This window comes from Apium graveolens, unplaced genomic scaffold, assembly GCF_009905375.1.
Source record: "Apium graveolens cultivar Ventura unplaced genomic scaffold, ASM990537v1 ctg4861, whole genome shotgun sequence".
Lineage (NCBI taxonomy): Eukaryota > Viridiplantae > Streptophyta > Magnoliopsida > Apiales > Apiaceae > Apium > Apium graveolens.
This window is the reverse complement of record NW_027418719.1, coordinates 152684-169846: the sequence shown is the minus strand read 5'-3', so window position 1 is coordinate 169846 and position 17163 is coordinate 152684.

The window sequence follows — 17163 nt, the reverse complement described above, 5'->3', positions numbered from 1 at the left end:
ACAACACCTTAATTCCCTATCATGTTGCATGGAAGGCTAGAAACAATGTTCTGGAGAAAATTAATGGCAGTTATGATGAAAGTTTCAAACTAGTACCAAACTTATGTCAGATGATTATAAGAACCAAATCCAAAGACAATTGCAATCTACACATATAGCATGTACATTTTTTAGTTTATGGTATTCTCTGTTTTTAACTTATGATAATTAATACATACTTTATTAAGTTAGTACATAAAGTAATATATATATTAACATTAAAACTACAAAACAATACATATTTAAGTGTTTAATATTGTTTTAGTTTTAAAATTAGTGGATACTTTTTTTCTTTCAGAGAAATTAACGCCATATATCAGTACAATATTGTTGTAGTTTTTAAATTTTACTACATGTTTTTTTCCATGCAAATTAAAATATTTGTAAGTGTTAATATTGCTCTGGTTTTAAAAATGTATACCTATTTTTTCTTTTTTTTACTAATTAATACATGTTGTAGTATAACACTGCTTAGTTTTAAAGATATGTACATATTTGTTCATATAAATTAGCACGTATTTAATTGTTGATACTAATTTAGATTTAAAAAGTAGTATATATTTTATTATAATTGTAATTTAGCATTCAAAATTAATACATATTTTTTCTTTACTACAAAATAATATATATTTAAGTGTTTAATATTGATTTAGTTTTAAAATTAGTAGATACTTTTTTTCTTTCAGGGAAGCCGTTCATAAGTTATTCCCCACTTCACCACACAGGTTTTGTTTCAGGTTTGTAACTACATTTTGATATTTCTTGTTAGCTAACATCTGTAATACATTGTTAGGAATATATGTGCATTAGTTGATGATATGTTTAACAAACACTAAGTAGAAATTTAGTGTCTGTAGCCTCAACGGATAAGACCACTTTGGCTATCCGTTGATGGTGTAGCTTTACTTAGAAATAAGTCTAGTATTGTAGCATATTTCAGTCTCTGTATTTAAAATTGTAATTCTTAGAAGTTGAGAGAAACTATGAGTCATGTTGACTACTAGATGATATGCAGATAGGAAGGCCAATTGTAAATATTTCATGCCTTGTAATTTTGTATAAATGAAGTGGTATCAACGGATGACTTAAAAGACCTTCAACGGATGAGAAGCTAAGCTTCAACGGATGTCTCTAAAGCTTCAACGGATAACATCCTTCAACGGATGAGAGCATCAACGGATGAAAGCTTCAACGGATAACATCCTTCAACGGATGAAGTCATCAACGGATGAAAGCTTCAACGGATGTTCTGCTAATCAGCCGTTGATAAGTGGTAGTTGTACCTACAAGCAGAGGCACGTGGGTTGACAGAGAAAACTGAGATGTGGTAGCCGAATTTCAGGATCAACAGAAAAAGCAGCCGTTCTTCTTTTGTACAAAGTTGCAATAGTCAACAAAGTACTTGAGTGAACAGGAAAAGAAGCAAGTGAAGAACTTATTTTACTATTGTAATTTTATATTGTTTTTCACTTGTACACTTGGTAATATATATGAACCAAGAAGAAGCTAGTAATTAGAGAGATTTTTCCAGAGCTGTTAAGAAATATCTTGAGAGAAAATTCATCTAGTTTGTACTAGGATGCAGCTGTGATCAACATTGTTGAACACAGATTTTCTAATATACCATCTCTGGTGGAACAACAAATCCACCAGAAAAGTTTTTAAGGTCTGTTGTGTTCTTTACATTTGTGCTTGAATATATATCTGTCTGTATTAGCTTAAAGCAATTCACACACTTGTTCTTCTTGAACACACAACTTTATAAACTGCTCAAAACTTGAAAAAGTTTTGAGATTTACATTCAACCCCCCTTCTGTAAATCTCATTGTTAGTCTTCTAGGAATAACAATTGGTATCAGAGCAGGCTCTTGACACACAAAGAGTTTAAAGATCTTGGAATCTAACAAAGATGAGTAAGAAGGATATTGGAGTAAAGATCCCAGTTCTTGACAAAGACAGTTATCACCACTGGAAGGTGAAAATGCACCTTCATCTACTCTCCCAAGATGAAGGTTATGTAAACTGCATTGAGAATGGTCCTCACATTCCCCACAAAGTAGCCACAGTTGCTACGGCCACAATTGCTGTTGGTCAATCCATTCCAAAACCCTAGAGCAGAATGGACAATGGAAGACACAGAAGAAGTCCACAAGGATAAGAAGGCTATGAACATTTTGTTTAATGGTCTTGACAAGGATATGTTTGATAATGTGATAAATTGTTCAACTGCCAAAGAGGTTTGGGACACAGTTCAGCTGCTGTGTGAAGGTACAGAACAAGTAAGAGAGAACAAAATGCAGCTTCTCATTCAACAGTATGAGCACTTTCATTTTGAAGAAAATGAATCTTTAAATGACACATTCAATAGATTCCAAAAACTGTTGAATGGACTGAAGCTGTATGGTAGAGTGTACCAGGTGAAGGATTCAAATCTTAAATTTTTGAGATCCTTACCAAAGGAATGGAAACCCATGACTGTTTCCTTAAGAAACTCTCAAGATTATAAGGACTTTACTCTTGAAAGATTATATGGAATCTTGAAGACTTATGAACTAGAGTTGGAACAGGATGAGGTATTGGAGAGGGGGAGAAAGAAAGGAGGTTCAGTTGCATTGGTAGCTGAAAATGAGAAAGAATGCAGAAAAGAAACTGTGAGATCTACATCAAGCTCCAAAGATGGTGTAAGAAATCCAGAATCAGACAAGGGTAAAGGGCAAGTTGCTGAAAATGAAGACAACTCCAGTCAAGATGACTCTGATGGTATTGATGAGCATCTTGCATTTCTGTCCAGGAGATTTGCAAAGATGAAGTTCAGGAAAAACACTAGAGCCACTAAACCCCATAAGAACATGGTGGACAAATCCAAGTTCAAGTGTTTTAATTGTGGTATGAGTGGACACTTTGCAAGTGAGTGCAGAAAGCCAACCTCTGAAAAGAAGAAATTTGAACAAGTAGATTACAAAAAGAAATATTTTGATCTGCTCAAACAGAAGGAAAGGGCTTTCATTACTCAAGAAAGAGACTGGGCAGCTGATGGAGAAGAAGAGGATGAAGACATGGAATATGTTAACTTGGCTCTCATGGCTGATTCTGAGGAGAATGAAGTTAGTTCATCAAGCAACCAGGTAATTACTACTGATATAACACAGCTTACTAAAGAAGAGTGCAATGATGCTTTTAATGACATGTCTACTGAACTGTATCATTTGCGTGTATCTCTTAAATCTCTTGCTAAAGAAAATAGTAGGATTAAAGAGAACAATCTGTTTTTAAGTAATAGAAATGCTGTGTTAGAAGATAAGTTAATTGACCTAGAAAAGACTAAGCTGCATTGTGTATCTGTTGAAAATGAACTAGCTGAATCTATTAAGAAAGTAGAAATACTTTCCAATCAATTAGAGAAAGAGCAAGAGGTGATTAAAGCCTGGAAAACATCTAGGGATGTAAGTGCTCAAATTGCCAAAGTCCAAGGAATTGAATCATTCTGTGAAACTGCCTGGGATAAAAATAAAAAGAAACTGGAATTAATTGATGGACTGTCAACGGATGTGGAATCAACGGATGATGAAAGTTATCCGTTGAAGGAAGAAAAGGAACATCCGTTGAAGGTTCCTCAATTAAAACAGGCAGATGTTTCTAAAAGAGAAAATCTAAAGAAACTCAACAAAAAGTTTGGTTCAACTTCAAAGAACTTTGTCAAAGAAGGAGCAAGCACATCCAAAGATGTCAGAAAGGTGAATGTAGGGCACATGACCTTAGAACAGTTAAACAATAGGCTCAAGATGGTTGAGGATAAAAAGGAATCCAAAAGGAAATCCAACAGAAATGGGAAGGTAGGAGTTAACAAACATAACAATTACACACCTGACAAGTATGCTCCTAGAAAAAGCTGTGTGCATTGTAGTAGTGTTAATCATCTATCTGCTAACTGTAAATCTATTAAGAAATCTCCCATAACTGTACCCTCTTCCATGCCTAACATGTCTGTATCACCTCTACATGCTCTGCCTGTTATGTCTCAACAAAATCCTTATGCACATTTTGCAAACATGCCATATTTTAACAATTCTTATCTTGCTGCATTCAGTATGCCTCAATTGCCATACAATATGCCAATGTGGAATAACATGTATGCACAATCCATGCCTAATAATACTATAAATGTGCTGGATAATGTTGTGACTAACCCTACACCTCAACCAACCACATCTAAGACCAAGGTTGACTCAAACTCACCTAAGTCTAAAGATGCAGGAGGAATGAAGTCTAGGAGAAAGGCTAACAAGAATGGACCCAAGGAAACTTGGGTACCAAAATCAAATTGATTGATTTTGTGGTGTGCAGGAAAATAGAAGAAATCTATGGTACTTGGACAGTGGCTGTTCAAGACACATGACTGGAGATTTCTCCCTGCTCACAGAGTTTAAAGAGAGAGCTGGCCCCAGCATAACCTTTGGAGATGACAGCAAAGGGTTTACTATGGGATATGGCTTGATTTCAACAAGGAATGTCATCATTGAAGAAGTTGCATTAGTTGATGGTCTCAAGCACAACTTACTGAGTATCAGTCAACTATGTGATAGAGGGAATACAGTTTCCTTCAATTCTGAAGCCTGTGTTGTCACTAGTAAGAAAGACAACAAAGTGGTTCTAACTGGAGTTAGAAAAGGAAATGTGTACTTAGCTGACTTCAACTCTACAGATGCAGAATCTATTACTTGTCTTTTCAGCAAAGCAAGTTCAGTTGAGAGTTGGCTATGGCACAAGAAGCTATCCCATTTGAATTTCAAGACAATGAATGATCTAGTCAAAAAGGACTTAGTAAGAGGAATTCCTCTTGTTGAATTCTCAAGGGATGGTCTGTGTGATGCTTGTCAGAAAGGCAAACAAAGGAAAGCATCATTTCAGAAGAAGCTTGAAACAACAATTGATGAACCATTACAGCTGCTACATATGGATTTGTTTGGACCAGTCAATGTATTGTCAATAGCAAGAAAAAGATATTGTTTAGTGATTGTAGATGATTTCTCAAAGTTCACATGGGTCTGTTTCTTGGATCAAAGGATGAAGCAAGTGAAATCATTATCAATCACATCAGGCAAGTCAATAATCATCCTGACTTAAAGTAAGAAACATCAGGAGTGACAATGGAACTGAATTCAAGAATTTGACATTAAGGCTGTTCTGTGAAGAAAATGGAATCATGCATGAGTTCTCAGCTCCAAGAACACCTCAGCAAAATGGGGTAGTTGAAAGAAAGAACAGATCTTTAATTGAGGCTGCCAGAACAATGCTTGAAGAATCAAAGTTACCAACATATTTTTGGGCTGAAGCTGTTAATTGTGCCTGTTTCACTCAAAATATTTCTCTGATCAATCAAGCTAAAGGCATGACTCCTTATCAGTTGTTCAAGAAAAGAAAACCAACTCTAAACTTTCTTCATGTCTTTGGATGTAAATGTTTTATACTAAGGAATCAATCTGACCATAAAGGGAAGTTTGATGCAAAGGCTGATGAAGGAATATTTGTTGGTTATTCAGCTGGAAAATCTTATAGGGTCTACAATCTAAGAACCAACATTGTTATGGAATCTGTGCATGTTGTGTTTGATGATAAAAAGATTGATGGACTAACAGATGAGGAACATTATGAGAGACTCAAATTTGACAATATTGAAATATATTGTGATGATAGTGAAGAAGAGATTGATGGAGACGACACTTCAAAAGGAATACAAAATTTGCTCCTGGATAATGCACAAAATTCAGCATCCGTTGAAAGACATTGTGCATCATCCGTTGAAGTACTTAATGAAGCATCCGTTGATCATAGCTCATCAACTGATAATCAATTTACATCATTAATTGATGGAACTCCAAGTTCCCTGCAAAGGACCAACAACTCAGGGGGAGTTTCAACTAATCAAAACTCTATCTCACATCATGACAATACTGAGATCACCTCATCTAGAGCTCATCTTCCACCTCAAAGGAAATGGACCAAGAATCATCCCTTTGAACTGATCATTGGTGATGCATCATCTAAAGTGCAAACAAGAAGAGCTACTCAAGATGAATGTCTGTATAGTAGTTTTCTATCTCAGGAGGAACCTAAGAAAGTGGAAGAAGCCTTATTGGATCCAGATTGGATATTAGCTATGCAGGAAGAGCTAAACCAATTTGAGAGAAACCAAGTTTGGAAGCTGGTACCCAAACCAAAGAACAAGAGTCCTATTGATACAAAATGGGTATTCAGAAATAAGATGGATGAAAATGGCATTATCATAAGGAATAAAGCCAGATTGGTTGCTAAAGGCTATTCTCAGCAAGAGGGAATAGATTTTGATGAGACATATGCTCCTGTTGCAAGACTTGAAGCTATCAGAATCTTTCTAGCCTATGCAGCCCATGCCAATTTCAAAGTCTATCAATGGATGTCAAGAGTGCATTTCTAAATGGGAAATTAGAGGAAGAAGTCTATGTAAGTCAACCTCCAGGATTTGAAGATCCAAATTTCCAGACTATGTGTATTATCTGTTGAAAGCACTCTATGGACTGAAGCAAGCACCTAGAGCCTGGTATGAAACATTATCAAATTTCTTTTGGAGAATCACTTCACTAGAGGTACTGTTGATAAAACTCTCTTCTTTAGAAATGTTAATGGCTCTAGTATACTTGTTCAAATTTATGTAGATGACATAATATTTGGTTCTAAAGATAATAATCTTTGTAAGAAGTTTGCTAAGCTAATGCAAAGTAATTATGAAATGAGCCTAATGGGAGAACTAACCTATTTTCTTGGTTTACAAATTAAACAAGTTAGTAATGGAATTTTCATTAGTCAAACTAAAATATTCATGATCTTTTAAAGAAGTTTGACTTAATGGAATGTTCATCTGCAAAAACTCCCATGGCCACTGCCACCAAACTTGAATTAAATAAGACTGAAAGGTCTGTGGACATTACAAGTTATAGAGGCATGGTCTGTGGACATTACATTAAGTCAAACTTCTTAAAAGATCATGAATAATTTAGTTTGACTAATGAAAATTCCATTACTAACTTGTTTAATTTGTAAACCAAGAAAATAGGTTAGTTCTCCCATTAGGCTCATTTCATAATTACTTTGCATTAGCTTAGCAAACTTCTTACAAAGATTATTATCTTTAGAACCAAATATTATGTCATCTACATAAATTTGAACAAGTATACTAGAGCCATTAACATTTCTAAAGAAGAGAGTTTTATCAACAGTACCTCTAGTGAAGTGATTCTCCAAAGAAATTTTGATAATGTTTCATACCAGGCTCTAGGTGCTTGCTTCAGTCCATAGAGTGCTTTCAACAGATAATACACATAGTCTGGAAAATTTGGATCTTCAAATCCTGGAGGTTGACTTACATAGACTTCTTCCTCTAATTTCCCATTTAGAAATGCACTCTTGACATCCATTTGATAGACTTTGAAATTGGCATGGGCTGCATAGGCTAGAAAGATTCTGATAGCTTCAAGTCTTGCAACAGGAGCATATGTCTCATCAAAATCTATTCCCTCTTGCTGAGAATAGCCTTTAGCAACCAATCTGGCTTTATTCCTTATGATAATGCCATTTTCATCCATCTTATTTCTGAATACCCATTTTGTATCAATAGGACTCTTGTTCTTTGGTTTGGGTACCAGCTTCCAAACTTGGTTTCTCTCAAATTGGTTTAGCTCTTCCTGCATAGCTAATATCCAATCTGGATCCAATAAGGCTTCTTCCACTTTCTTAGGTTCCTCCTGAGATAGAAAACTACTATACAGACATTCATCTTGAGTAGCTCTTCTTGTTTGCACTTTAGATGATGCATCACCAATGATCAGTTCAAAGGGATGATTCTTGGTCCATTTCCTTTGAGGTGGAAGATGAGCTCTAGATGAGGTGATCTCAGTATTGTCATGATATGAGATAGAGTTTTGATTAGTTGAAACTCCCCCTGAGTTGTTGGTCCTTTGCAGGGAACTTGGAGTTCCATCAATTAATGATGTAAATTGATTATCAGTTGATGAGCTATGATCAACGGATGTTTCATTAAGTACTTCAACGGATGATGCACAATGTCTTTCAACGGATGCTGAATTTTGTGCATTATCCAGGAGCAAATTTTGTATTCCTTTTGAAGTGTCGTCTCCATCAATCTCTTCTTCACTATCATCACAATATATTTCAATATTGTCAAATTTGAGTCTCTCATAATGTTCCTCATCTGTTAGTCCATCAATCTTTTTATCATCAAACACAACATGCACAGATTCCATAACAATGTTGGTTCTTAGATTGTAGACCCTATAAGATTTTCCAGCTGAATAACCAACAAATATTCCTTCATCAGCCTTTGCATCAAACTTCCCTTTATGGTCAGATTGATTCCTTAGTATAAAACATTTACATCCAAAGACATGAAGAAAGTTTAGAGTTGGTTTTCTTTTCTTGAACAACTGATAAGGAGTCATGCCTTTAGCTTGATTGATCAGAGAAATATTTTGAGTGAAACAGGCACAATTAACAGCTTCAGCCCAAAAATATGTTGGTAACTTTGATTCTTCAAGCATTGTTCTGGCAGCCTCAATTAAAGATCTGTTCTTTCTTTCAACTACCCCATTTTGCTGAGGTGTTCTTGGAGCTGAGAACTCATGCATGATTCCATTTTCTTCACAGAACAGCCTTAATGTCAAATTCTTGAATTCAGTTCCATTGTCACTCCTGATGTTTCTTACTTTTAAGTCAGGATGATTATTGACTTGCCTGATGTGATTGATAATGATTTCACTTGCTTCATCCTTTGATCCAAGAAAACAGACCCATGTGAACTTTGAGAAATCATCTACAATCACTAAACAATATCTTTTTCTTGCTATTGACAATACATTGACTGGTCCAAACAAATCCATATGTAACAGCTGTAATGGTTCATCAATTGTTGTTTCAAGCTTCTTCTGAAATGATGCTTTCCTTTGTTTGCCTTTCTGACAAGCATCACACAGACCATCCCTTGAGAATTCAACAAGAGGAATTCCTCTTACTAAGTCCTTTTTGACTAGATCATTCATTGTCTTGAAATTCAAATGGGATAGCTTCTTGTGCCATAGCCAACTCTCAACTGAACTTGCTTTGCTGAAAAGACAAGTAATAGATTCTGCATCTGTAGAGTTGAAGTCAGCTAAGTACACATTTCCTTTTCTAACTCCAGTTAGAACCACTTTGTTGTCTTTCTTACTAGTGACAACACAGGCTTCAGAATTGAAGGAAACTGTATTCCCTCTATCACATAGTTGACTGATACTCAGTAAGTTGTGCTTGAGACCATCAACTAATGCAACTTCTTCAATGATGACATTCCTTGTTGAAATCAAGCCATATCCCATAGTAAACCCTTTGCTGTCATCTCCAAAGGTTATGCTGGGGCCAGCTCTCTCTTTAAACTCTGTGAGCAGGGAGAAATCTCCAGTCATGTGTCTTGAACAGCCACTGTCCAAGTACCATAGATTTCTTCTATTTTCCTGCACACCACAAAATCAATCAATTTGATTTTGGTACCCAAGTTTCCTTGGGTCCATTCTTGTTAGCCTTTCTCCTAGACTTCATTCCTCCTGCATCTTTAGACTTAGGTGAGTTTGAGTCAACCTTGGTCTTAGATGTGGTTGGTTGAGGTGTAGGGTTAGTCACAACATTATCCAGCACATTTATAGTATTATTAGGCATGGATTGTGCATACATGTTATTCCACATTGGCATATTGTATGGCAATTGAGGCATACTGAATGCAGCAAGATAAGAATTGTTAAAATATGGCATGTTTGCAAAATGTGCATAAGGATTTTGTTGAGACATAACAGGCAGAGCATGTAGAGGTGATACAGACATGTTAGGCATGGAAGAGGGTACAGTTATGGGAGATTTCTTAATAGATTTACAGTTAGCAGATAGATGATTAACACTACTACAATGCACACAGCTTTTTCTAGGAGCATACTTGTCAGGTGTGTAATTGTTATGTTTGTTAACTCCTACCTTCCCATTTCTGTTGGATTTCCTTTTGGATTCCTTTTTATCCTCAACCATCTTGAGCCTATTGTTTAACTGTTCTAAGGTCATGTGCCCTACATTCACCTTTCTGACATCTTTGGATGTGCTTGCTCCTTCTTTGACAAAGTTCTTTGAAGTTGAACCAAACTTTTTGTTGAGTTTCTTTAGATTTTCTCTTTTAGAAACATCTGCCTGTTTTAATTGAGGAACCTTCAACGGATGTTCCTTTTCTTCCTTCAACGGATAACTTTCATCATCCGTTGATTCCACATCCGTTGACAGTCCATCAATTAATTCCAGTTTCTTTTTATTTTTATCCCAGGCAGTTTCACAGAATGATTCAATTCCTTGGACTTTGGCAATTTGAGCACTTACATCCCTAGATGTTTTCCAGGCTTTAATCACCTCTTGCTCTTTCTCTAATTGATTGGAAAGTATTTCTACTTTCTTAATAGATTCAGCTAGTTCATTTTCAACAGATACACAATGCAGCTTAGTCTTTTCTAGGTCAATTAACTTATCTTCTAACACAGCATTTCTATTACTTAAAAACAGATTGTTCTCTTTAATCCTACTATTTTCTTTAGCAAGAGATTTAAGAGATACACGCAAATGATACAGTTCAGTAGACATGTCATTAAAAGCATCATTGCACTCTTCTTTAGTAAGCTGTGTTATATCAGTAGTAATTACCTGGTTGCTTGATGAACTAACTTCATTCTCCTCAGAATCAGCCATGAGAGCCAAGTTAACATATTCCATGTCTTCATCCTCTTCTTCTCCATCAGCTGCCCAGTCTCTTTCTTGAGTAATGAAAGCCCTTTCCTTCTGTTTGAGCAGATCAAAATATTTCTTTTTGTAATCTACTTGTTCAAATTTCTTCTTTTCAGAGGTTGGCTTTCTGCACTCACTTGCAAAGTGTCCACTCATACCACAATTAAAACACTTGAACTTGGATTTGTCCACCATGTTCTTATGGGGTTTAGTGGCTCTAGTGTTTTTCCTGAACTTCATCTTTGCAAATCTCCTGGACAGAAATGCAAGATGCTCATCAATACCATCAGAGTCATCTTGACTGGAGTTGTCTTCATTTTCAGCAACTTGCCCTTTACCCTTGTCTGATTCTGGATTTCTTACACCATCTTTGGAGCTTGATGTAGATCTCACAGTTTCTTTTCTGCATTCTTTCTCATTTTCAGCTACCAATGCAACTGAACCTCCTTTCTTTCTCCCCCTCTCCAATACCTCATCCTGTTCCAACTCTAGTTCATAAGTCTTCAAGATTCCATATAATCTTTCAAGAGTAAAGTCCTTATAATCTTGAGAGTTTCTTAAGGAAACAGTCATGGGTTTCCATTCCTTTGGTAAGGATCTCAAAAATTTAAGATTTGAATCCTTCACCTGGTACACTCTACCATACAGCTTCAGTCCATTCAACAGTTTTTGGAATCTATTGAATGTGTCATTTAAAGATTCATTTTCTTCAAAATGAAAGTGCTCATACTGTTGAATGAGAAGCTGCATTTTGTTCTCTCTTACTTGTTCTGTACCTTCACACAGCAGCTGAACTGTGTCCCAAACCTCTTTGGCAGTTGAACAATTTATCACATTATCAAACATATCCTTGTCAAGACCATTAAACAAAATGTTCATAGCCTTCTTATCCTTGTGGACTTCTTCTGTGTCTTCCATTGTCCATTCTGCTCTGGGTTTTGGAATGGATTGACCAACAGCAATTGTGGCCGTAGCAACTGTGGCTACTTTGTGGGGAATGTGAGGACCATTCTCAATGCAGTTTACATAACCTTCATCTTGGGAGAGTAGATGAAGGTGCATTTTCACCTTCCAGTGGTGATAACTGTCTTTGTCAAGAACTGGGATCTTTACTCCAATATCCTTCTTACTCATCTTTGTTAGATTCCAAGATCTTTAAACTCTTTGTGTGTCAAGAGCCTGCTCTGATACCAATTGTTATTCCTAGAAGACTAACAATGAGATTTACAGAAGGGGGGTTGAATGTAAATCTCAAAACTTTTTCAAGTTTTGAGCAGTTTATAAAGTTGTGTGTTCAAGAAGAACAAGTGTGTGAATTGCTTTAAGCTAATACAGACAGATATATATTCAAGCACAAATGTAAAGAACACAACAGACCTTAAAAACTTTTCTGGTGGATTTGTTGTTCCACCAGAGATGGTATATTAGAAAATCTGTGTTCAACAATGTTGATCACAGCTGCATCCTAGTACAAACTAGATGAATTTTCTCTCAAGATATTTCTTAACAGCTCTGGAAAAATCTCTCTAATTACTAGCTTCTTCTTGGTTCATATATATTACCAAGTGTACAAGTGAAAAACAATATAAAATTACAATAGTAAAATAAGTTCTTCACTTGCTTCTTTTCCTGTTCACTCAAGTACTTTGTTGACTATTGCAACTTTGTACAAAAGAAGAACGGCTGCTTTTTCTGTTGATCCTGAAATTCGGCTACCACATCTCAGTTTTCTCTGTCAACCCACGTGCCTCTGCTTGTAGGTACAACTACCACTTATCAACGGCTGATTAGCAGAACATCCGTTGAAGCTTTCATCCGTTGATGACTTCATCCGTTGAAGGATGTTATCCGTTGAAGCTTTCATCCGTTGATGCTCTCATCCGTTGAAGGATGTTATCCGTTGAAGCTTTAGAGACATCCGTTGAAGCTTAGCTTCTCATCCGTTGAAGGTCTTTTAAGTCATCCGTTGATACCACTTCATTTATACAAAATTACAAGGCATGAAATATTTACAATTGGCCTTCCTATCTGCATATCATCTAGTAGTCAACATGACTCATAGTTTCTCTCAACTTCTAAGAATTACAATTTTAAATACAGAGACTGAAATATGCTACAATACTAGACTTATTTCTAAGTAAAGCTACACCATCAACGGATAGCCAAAGTGGTCTTATCCGTTGAGGCTACAGACACTAAATTTCTACTTAAGTGTTTTGTTAAACATATCATCAAACTAATGCACATATATTCCTAACAATGTATTACAGATGTTAGCTAACAAGAAATATCAAAATGTAGTTACAAACCTGAAACAAAACCTGTGTGGTGAAGTGGGGAATAACTTATGAACGGCTTCCCTGAAAGAAAAAAAGTATCTACTAATTTTAAAACTAAATCAATATTAAACACTTAAATATATATTATTTTGTAGTAAAGAAAAAATATGTATTAATTTTGAATGCTAAATTACAATTATAATAAAATATATACTACTTTTTAAATCTAAATTAGTATCAACAATTAAATACGTGCTAATTTATATGAAACAAATATGTACATATTCTTTAAAACTAAAGCAGTGTTATACTACAACATGTATTAATTAGTAAAAAAAGAAAAAAATAGGTATACATTTTTAAAACCAGAGCAATATTAACACTTACAAATATTTTAATTTGCATGGAAAAAAACATGTAGTAAAATTTAAAAACTACAACAATATTGTACTGATATATGGCGTTAATTTCTCTGAAAGAAAAAAAGTATCCACTAATTTTAAAACTAAAACAATATTAAACACTTAAATATGTATTGTTTTGTAGTTTTAATGTTAATATATATATTACTTTATGTACTAACTTAATAAAGTATGTATTAATTATCATAAGTTAAAAACAGAGAATACCATAAACTAAAAAATGTACATGCTATATGTGTAGATTGCAATTGTCTTTGGATTTGGTTCTTATAATCATCTGACATAAGTTTGGTACTAGTTTGAAACTTTCATCATAACTGCCATTAATTTTCTCCAGAACATTGTTTCTAGCCTTCCATGCAACATGATAGGGAATTAAGGTGTTGTGACTAGCCCAGAACTCATAAGCAATCTCGTTAGGTTTGGGTATAATTTTGCTATGTGATTTCTTCATCTTTTCAATCAAATACTCAGCCACAAACTCATGATTTGCACTTGAATTCTTTCCATTAGGATCTCCAACACAAGTGTGATGTAGGTCGCATTTTCTTATACTCCAAGTTGGCTCACCAGGGATCTTCCATGCGTATACAAACCTGGGACACATGATTGGTTGTCCAAAATTTTGACATACAGCCTTGATCCTAATATTGTCACTTTTATGAAACTTGCATACTATCATATTAGATACACAATATTTTCTAAGATGTTTTTGAAAATCAGTCTTGTCCAAAAATTGCAAACCTACTTCAATTCTATCATAAACTACTTGATCATCATTTTCTGGTTCAGAAAACAACTTCGGATCCACCAAATCAGCAGCAAAAAAATCATCAAAATCACTATCATTCAACAATGGCCCAATACTAACATTACTTTTTGGAATATTAGAAAAGTTCTCAGATGGCACATTGTCATTAACTATAACATTTTGCTTTGTTAAAGTAGGAAAATTACCTTCAACTTCTTTCTCATTATCTTCATCATCACTTCTCTTTTTCATGGTAAAATGATAAAGAAATTCATCCCACTCTCTATCATCTTCACCTTCACTATACATAAGTGGTTGGCTCCATGGTTGATCTTCAGGATGACAATCATCTTCTCCAAAATTCTCAAGTTGTATAATTGGTTCTTGAATCACACTGAATGCTTCTTCAACATTATCAACTTTTTCAGAGACCAAATTCCAGAAATTCGGATCTAGGCCATCAACATCCATATTCACAAAATCTTGATTACTCGCAACACGGGTTTCAGACATTAGACTTGACTTTTCAACATAACTTTCAAAATCCAGCACCATCTTTGAAATATTTTGCTTTAGTATGTTAGCTTTTTCAATCAAACGTGGACTTTTTCTTGGAGTGTATACTTTGGTAGATGGTTGACAAATCAACTTTTTAGGTGTTACACACCTAATTTGTGGGTTATAGATCAAGGTTGATCTTGAAGTTCTGTTATAATTAACAAATGGAAATTATATTATTAAATCAATTAGAATTGTTAAATTTTAGAAAAGAGAATAACAAATAAACAATTAAAAAATATTATCTCATAGGATTGGATGATATAATCGCTTGAATCTTCTGTTTCTCCATAATTATGAGAGAACACAAATTATGAGAAAACACTGAGAGGAGGTAGGGGATGTGTATTACGCGGAGTGCAGACCTGATAAAAAAAACTAGTAATGGCGGGAGTAGACACCTAACATAAAAAAATTTGGCGGGTCATGTTACGTGGTTACTTAAAACTAATCCCTAATTTATTAACTTATTTGTCAAATGTTGGGGATATTTTAGTCAATTTAAGTAGATAAATATACAAATATATAAACTAATTATATGTATATGAGTTATATAAGAGTTAGAATTTAACCTTGGGACATTTTAATAATCATTAAACAAAACATGATACATCTGTAAAGTAACATAATAATTTGGGATATATTATACAAATCCCCATTTTTTCCTTTTAAAGGACTTACCCCTTTTTCTCACTTATTTTTATAACTTGGTTTGTATTTTTTTTTAAATTTAATTTGAGCACAATTTCAATTAATTTTGACCATCTCTTCTATATATAATAGGAGAACAAGAGGATAAAATTCATGAGATTGTCTCATTGAAAAAACTAAACTACCCATATTTTTAATAATTATATAAAATATGTGGTTTGTGGGAATCGAACTTTAGATATTTTATTCACATGTACATCTCATTCCACTACACCATATTGTCACATATATTTTTTATCATACACATAATATGTAAGTGTGCTAAATAAATATTTTATTTAACTTTAAAGATAGTTACTTGAATTTCACAAAAAAATAGATAGTTACTTGAATATTTGTACAGTAAATTTTAAAGAATTGAATTCCAGATATAAAGTTATGCATAGTACATAAATGGATTATTATTTAATTTATTAATCATCTTTTAGCTTGAAAATATATCTCATATATTTTTAACATATTTTTTATTATAAAAATTAATAAAAATGTACATATATAATTTTTAAAGAAAATATTGAAAATAGAATCTCTTATATATGAATAATCTATATTGGTATTACATATTTAGATAAGTTCGAATTATAATGAGTTAATTAATTCATTTTAGTTTATTTCGAATTTGAAACCAAAACTTGGACCATTTATTCAAAAAATACTCAAAAAACATCTTAACATTCTACATTTAGTAAATTTAAATTAAAAACTCTGCGAGAATATATCTTACCAATAATATAAAATTTTTTAATATCTTATGTTAATATAAATTAATGTGTTTGAGGTCTTTATAAGATCAAGTCAATTGATTATTTAAAATTACTAAATTCACTGGTAGCGCATTATTATTTTTGGAATTTGTCCCGATTTTAAAAATATTAGAAATTTGATATGAGATCTCACGCGATTTGTTAATAATACGATGATATATTAAATCTATTTATTTTTTTATTTTTCTTTTTAACAAAATAGTTTTTTCAAAATAATTCTTTTAGATAAGCAATATTCATTGATCAAGATAATATTTTACAAATATTTTGATTTATTTTTAACATTTTGAATTATTCAAATAAAATTTATATCTATACTATATTGTAGCATTTGATTCAATCCATTTTATACTATTTAAAGAAAAAATATATTGTTCAATAATTTGAAGCAATTATCCAGTTCAACTGATATTTATAAAACTTTATCGAATTGAAAAATATTTAATTTTAGGAGAATAGTATACAATGTTATCAAATTATTATATGAAGAAATATTAGAGTCGTAATGAAAGAAATATAAAAACGGTTTAAATAATGATATTTTACAATTTTTCTTCGAATTCTTGAAAAATCATTAATATCAATAATAAGTCTTTACAATATATAATTTATTTTTATGATTGATACTCGGTTGCGTAAAAAATATATATGGATTATTTATCGGTGATAATTTGAATACCATATATAAATTATCACAATTTATTTATTACATAATTTGAATTTTTGAACAATTATAAATGCATGTTATTTAAGTAATCAATTATCTTACTAAATGTTAATAATGATTATATATGTAGATA